Source organism: Rhipicephalus sanguineus, chromosome 8 (assembly GCF_013339695.2).
Source record: "Rhipicephalus sanguineus isolate Rsan-2018 chromosome 8, BIME_Rsan_1.4, whole genome shotgun sequence".
Lineage (NCBI taxonomy): Eukaryota > Metazoa > Arthropoda > Arachnida > Ixodida > Ixodidae > Rhipicephalus > Rhipicephalus sanguineus.
This window is the reverse complement of record NC_051183.1, coordinates 6,595,252-6,602,474: the sequence shown is the minus strand read 5'-3', so window position 1 is coordinate 6,602,474 and position 7,223 is coordinate 6,595,252.

Genomic DNA, 7,223 nt, shown 5'->3' with positions numbered 1-7,223 from the left:
TAACAGCCAGCCTTTGATATCTCTTTCACTGTCGCCATCTGCTGCTTTTACGGCCCATTGTTGGGTTTTTAAATCAGCCTGGGAAACCCAGCTTTCGCAGTGGTCGGTCCATTCCATGTTTCGTTGTTAAGTTGGGAATGTTCACGTCAAAGCTCGCGCTAGTCTGTTCCGTATAATTTAACGTATATGCGCGACTTCTTAAACGAATACGAAAAACCAAGCGACACTGACGAGGGAAGGCGCCGAAAATGCGGATAGGTGGACTAGTTGCGTGCATACTTTCAATCGTGAAAATGAAAACACGGGCACAAACAATAGCCGTGCATTTTGTCCATTTTATATTTTTTGTTGTCGTTCACCTGCTTTCTTTTCTCGGGTACGTGTGCGATTTTGGCTTTTTTTTTTTTTGTGCGGATCGAGCGAGAGCGACAACGGTGGCATCCAGGCAAATGAGGAAGTGCGCAAATAGTTGAAAAAGACAACGACAGAAATAGGATACCGCGACATATGCGACCGCAGGCTTCGATAAAAAACCGCTTCTGTCGGAAGCTTACCTTGTCGCATTCCCTGTGAGCGGCGTTCGCAGTTTCCAGGGGACCGCGGTGCAGCGTCGCGCCAGCTGTGCAGCGAGCGGGAAGTGCGGCGGCGGCGGCGGAGCTCTCGATACGTGTGCTGCCTCTTTCCGATTATTGTCCTCGATGCAATCGGATCACGTGCCTCGTCCGCTCCCGTTTCGCTCTCCCCGGGAGCGCGTGCTTCGTGTAATACGCGGCAGAGCCTGCGCTATGGCGGGCCCTTCCCGAAAGAATCGCACATCATTTACTACGCATACACTGCGGACCTCATTGCGGACCAGGACGAATGTTTCGGCAACTAAGACGCTTTATTTCTGAGAAATCCGTATGGACTTCCTTATGGCTTCGTGCTACAAACAGGTGGTTGTCTATTTTCCGGATGGATGGATGGATGCTATGAGCGTCCCCTTTATAACGGGGCGGTGACATGTCTGCCACCAGGCTCGAAAAAAAAAAAAAAGAAGCTTCCTTGTTTCATGTTGGCCTAATACCTTATCTACCTTGATTAAATCTATGTTATTATACCAAAAAATATAAATTGACGGTCCATCTCTCTGCCTCTTAAGGCAGAATGACCTTATTTTCCCCCCATTATTTATTTTTGTTCTTTATCTCTACTTTTCTGCCACCAATACTCTAACCGTCTCTTACTTATTTCTATCGCGGACGTGTTCAGCTTTCCATTGTTGTCCCTAAAACCCAAGGCTTCATGTAGACTCGTGCCCACACGTATACCTGGGTGAATATCGCCACATTCAATCAGTACATGTTCCATCGTTTCCTTAGTTCCCCCGCAGCATGTACATTGTTCTTCTTCGTTACTAAATCTCGCTTTATAACTACGCGTTCTAAGGCAGCCCGACCTTGCTTCAAACAGTAAAGCGCTTCCCCTTGAATTATCATAAAACCTTTCCCTCCTTATTTCGTTTTTTCCTTTTCGGTAGTTACTCAGAGCCGGCTTCTTTTCCATCGCTGTCATCCAATAAGTCCTCTCCGCCTCTCTGACCTTCCGCTTAATGCTCCTTGTTGCCATATCGCCCGCACTGCCAGCCGTATATTTACTGGTGAGCCTCCTAGTTCTTTTTCTCCACTGCGTGTCAACGCTTTTTCTATACAAATACCTGAAAACCTTCTCTGCCCATCTACTCTCCTTCATTTTCCTCAGCCTCTCTTCGAATCTCATTTTGCTCTGCGCTTCCCTCACTTCAAAGCCTGTCCATCCCATATCACCCTTTACCGCCTCATTTGTCGTCTTCCCGTGAGCGCCCAACGCCAGGCGGCCCACAGTCCTTTGATTTACATCCATTCCTGATTGCACCTCTGACTTCATGCACACCACTGAGTTCCCAAATGTAAGCCCCGGAACCATCACACCCTTCCACAGCCCTCGAAGCACCTCGTACCTATTGTATCCCCATAAAGCTCTGTGCTTCATAATTGCAGCATTCCTCTTTCCCTTTGCTACCGATGCTTTCTCTTGTACCTCCATATATCTATCCCCCTCATTTACCCATACTCTGAGGTACTTGTACTCGCTTACCCTCGGTATTTTTTGGCCCTGTATTAATACCGTATGGTCTCCGTGATCATTGAATACCATCAATCCACATTTTGTTGCACTAAATCCTAGTCCTAGAGCCTCACACTCCCTTCCGCATATATCTGCCAGTCGCTGTATATCATCTTGACTGTCCGCAAATAAGACAATATCATCAGCATAAAATAGACCTGGAAGCTTCTGCTCAACCATCGCTCCGACCTGTTTGTGTGACAAATTAAATCCAATGTTGCTACCTTCTAGCGCTTTTTCCATCCTCGCCATGTACAGCATGAATAACAGCGGGGACAAAGGGCATCCCTGTCTCAGCCCCTTGCTAATTTCAACGCTGTCCTTGCTACTTATTCCTTCCCATTCTATACAAACTGTATTTCCTCGGTATATTTCCCTCAAAAGCTGTACACAGTCGTCACCTATGCCCACTTCCTTCAATATATCCCACAAAATTTCCTGATTAACGTTGTCATACGCCCCGGTGATATCTAGATAAGCTACGTATAAGGGCCTGTTTTCTATTTTAGATATTTCTATACACTGGGTAAGAACAAACAGATTATCGTCTAACCGCCTGTCGATTCGAAATCCATTCTGAAGTTCTCCCAAAATATCATTTTGTTCTACCCATGCTTCTATTTTTAATTTTACTGCCTGCATCGCCAACCTGTATAGCACCGATGTAATTGTTAGCGGTCTATACGAGCGAATGTTATCCTTTTCTCCCTTGCCTTTATAGATTAAGTTCATTCTACTTTTTCTCCAACTGTCTGGTATTTCCCTCTCCTGTAAGCACTTTTCTACGGCTTTCAGCAGTGCTTCTTTAGTGTTATGCCCGAGTTCGTTAATGAGGCTGACGGGAACCCCATCTAAGCCCGGAGTAGTGCGCTTAGGAATTTTTCCTTCGGCCTTCTTCCCTTTCTTAACCCGTCCGCCACCTTGCGGGATTCCGCAGAACTGATTTGCAAAACACGCCGTAATAGCTTCACACGTCAGCTGACGCGCGCTGAGCCCGAGGACGCGGGTTCGATTCCCGGCTGCGTCATATGTCAATAAGGGCGAGATGCAAAGAACTCCCGTGTCTTTAGATTTAGGTGCACGTTAAACAACCGCGAGCGGGCAAAATTAATCAGTAATTTCCCAGCACGGCGTGCCTCATAACCATCTCTTCGTTTCGCCACGTAAAATCCCACCCATGATCATTACAGTGCGTCACAAAATTTTAAATTGTGTTCTCGCCGATCCTGGTCTGATATAGACTGTAAATCATGTGCGCTTTTCCTTTCGCGTGATTATGTGATATTTTATATCCTTTTCTGTTCTTTTCTTGTGATTGCCCGATGTTTCGCGATTATCTAATTTTTTGTTCTATGGTCTCCGTTCTACTGCTTTTCTACTGTTTTGTGCTCTGAGAGCGGTGCGTCTAAATCCCGGCACTGGCGTTTCGCCTCCGCTTATCTCTTCCGTAGATCTCTTTCCAACTCCCGACGCTGGCGTTTCGCTGTCGCTTCTCTGTCTCTGACAGACGATTTGGCCCTTCGGCGACGCTGACGTTCACGGGCAAGCAAGCGCTGCAAACGTGCAGCCAGCTCGGCTTATGTGTATCAAACGTGGGTATGACCGCATCGAGTATGACCACATCGCATGACCGCCACATCAGAGCGCGCCTGGAGTGCAGGCAAAGCAGCGCGAACATGCTCGACCAATGTGCGGCATCTCGGGGGTCACGTGGCGGGCGGCCACTGCAAGGAAAAGAAGCTATTCGCTCGCCAGTGTTGTGACGTAATGCTTTCCCGTAGTGTATCTCTTCGTCTGCGCTGATCGACCTTATTTTTCGGAACAATATGCGGAGCGTCGAAAATAGACCGCCAGTGAGCCAAACAATTCATCGAGCGAGGTCCGAGCACTAAGGAAACTGAGTGAGAACATCAATCTCTACGTAAACCATTGTTATATGTCCGACGGTGCGCCGAACACGCTATATGGCCAGTATTTAAAGCTCGCTCACGAAGCAGTTAGATTTACCAAATCAAAACAATGAATTATTTTACAGTGATAAGTTATACCCTGACAACTATGCGGTTAATTTCGCCAACATAAGTTTATTAATTGAGGAGCAAATAAATGTCAAAAATATCGCTTTTAAATTTGCCGCCAAAATTTCCAATGGTGACGTCACGGATTTCAAAGTGTCATGTGGCTCAACTAAATCTCCTGAAACTTGGTCTACGTATGGCTCCCTCAGAAGACAACGTACTTCATTTTTACCGTTTAGGAACTACGTGTATCCTAGCAGATACCGTCAAAATCTATGACGTCACCGCGACTGGTGCGGTAACTTCAAGATGGCATCGGCACCCGCATTTTCTTTTTTGCGCGCGTTTTCTCGCTGACCAAGCGCTTTCTCGCAGCGAGTGGGGTGTTCTTGGTATCGTTAAAGAGCAATTTATTAATGTGAGATAAAATGCGAGCAGCTTGCACTAAGTCGCGCAAAGCTCGGCACAGCGAAGCACGGGCCCGTCGCAGCTCGAACTCCCCGTCGACCGGCACGTCTAGCTTCGAGATGCGCGGCTTCCTCCTCGGGAGTACGCGCTTTCTTCGGACGCCCCATGACTCTCTGGACACGATCGGGCGCAGCCAGGCTATGCACTATTGTAGCACTGTGGAGCGGAGGTTGCGCACGATGTCTCCGTCGGTGGGCGTGGCTAGTTACTGCGCATGCGCGGCTTGGCCAGGTGCTGCGTTACCTGGTCGCTAGATGACGCGATGCTTGCTTCCACTTTCTTTCTATCTTAATTTATTTCTCTTTGTTGATCTTCTCTCTTTCTTTTTCTTTCTGCATTTCTTTCTATTTCTCTCTTTCTCATTCTTTTTGTGCTACAATTTAATCTCTCCCCTCCTCACAATCAGTTCCCTTTCCCACCCCCTTGCTACTTTACACTATACAAGGCTATGCTATGTTCTGCTAGCGTGTCTGGATAGCCGAGTGGTTAGGAGGCTCGCCTTTAGATCGAGGATGCGCGCGCGTTCCAATCTCGCCTCGTGAAGAAATTTTTTCCAGCAAGAATTTTTAAATGCCAAGCATTTCTTAGCGAACCTTTGGCATTTTGAGCGTTTCTATCTATCTATCTATCTATCTATCTATCCGCCTACGTCTGGGTGCTCTCCTGAACGCCTCCTTAACTTGGTGTAGACCAAAATTGGCATGGGAGGGTAAGAGGATTTGACGAATATGACTGTCGGGTCGTGAGATGAATAACGTGAAAATCCTGTCGCGTACGTCGTCAAACCCTTTCCTCCAGACACGTGTTACACATACCCGTTTACCACTGGCCGCAATGTACGGGTATGCGCCACAAGTGATTGACAGTTTATGACTACCTAGGAACGGCGAGAATAGACATTGGTAATTTAAATGATAGAGCGGTAAGAAAAACCGACATCGGCAGCGTTGACCCGATGATTGGAAAGATTAAGAATTAGGACCCCAGCAGGAATCGAACCCAAGCATTCTGCGTGGCAATCAGGTATTCTACAACAGAGCCACGCCAGGTCTACAAACTGGTTTGGAAAAACAGCTTATGCAGGCGTAATGTCGGCGCAACGTCAGTTGTGGTTGGGGTGCTGGCTATCTCATTTTACAAGAAAGCAATAAACACTACATATTGCCACGCGCACTTCTTTTGCTATGTTTTTGTAACTGGTCCGTTGCACGTGTGATCGCTGTCTTGCGCGGGCCGCGCCAGAATGTCTGGGAACATTCTGGATTGCAGTAGATCATTTTGTCAAGATTGCGCACGTGACGCGAATAGCCAAGGTTATTCCAGAGCTTGCGCAACCACCAGTGATAAGGCTGGAAAGTTCGATGCACGATGTATAAAAGACGGCGCGTCCCAGCCATGATCACTTTATCGACGGCCGACGCTCTGTTCGCCGCTATCAGGGCACAGTGTGTATTGCTGTAGTTTGACTTTTCATTTCCCGGCCACAAGGTCGGCCAAATAAAAGGTTTCATCTTGGACACTCCGACTGCTGCCTTCATCGACGCACGACCCCGTGACATCTGGCAAGACAACGATCACACGTGCAACGGGAAGCGCTAAAAACGCCAGGCCTGCGCTGAAACCGCAGCACAGTTACAGCGAAAGCTGGAAGAGCGGCGTTTATAGAGCCCGTTAAGCTCTCCTGGGGCTACAATACATTAGAAAGGTACCCAGTACGCCATAAATCACAATTTTTGTGAAGTTGGGAAGCACCTACTAAGCCATTATTCGTCATTCTGCGGAGAAGCGAGGCACCAGCTACACTCTAAGAAAAAAGAGGGTCAGGGAACGTGACTCTCTTCGGGTGTCCATCTGACCCCTTTTGGAAGGTACAGGCAGAGAAAAAGAGTTCGCATTTGGGAAGGAGTCACTGGACCCTCCTGAAGCGCGTTTCGATTGGCTTCGGTATACGGAAGAGCCGCCGTATACGCCATACATATCGCGCGCTTGCCCTTTGGCGCCGTTGTGGCGCCTTGCTCGGCGACGCAGACGGGGTTGGTGCCGGGGTTGCCGGGGTGGCGCGCCGCTCTCCTCTCAGTCGTCACAGCAGGTCTCAGTCTGCGTTGCGTGGTTGCGTTGGTTGCGCGTCTTCGGTGGTGTTAACGGCGGCTCCGTGCACGAAGTGACGCTTGGAGGGCGGAATATTCGTGAAGCTGCGGACACCGACAACGGGCGCCAGTTAACGGTGAGTGTACTGCTTTCGTAAGTACTAATTATACAGCTTTAGCTGGGCCTCCGCAGCAGCCTTGCTGAAGTTATCCGCCAGCCATTTCCAACAGCAGCCTGCGTCCGCGGGGCTGTTGCGGATGCCGAACTAAAGCTGTCAGTTAACGAGTTACCACCGTTATGCGCGTTGCTGTACAAGCTCCCATAAAGTGAGCGATGCAAACAATTATCGAGGGTCATTTCTTGCTGATCGCACGTTGTGTCTGCACTACTGAAGGTGCAAGATGTCGTTTTGAGATGCACTTTAGTCTACTTCATAATAACAGTTCCATCGACCTTGAGTGTGCAGCGTGCTTCCGCGCGTGGGAGCGTGAAAAAAAAAAAAAA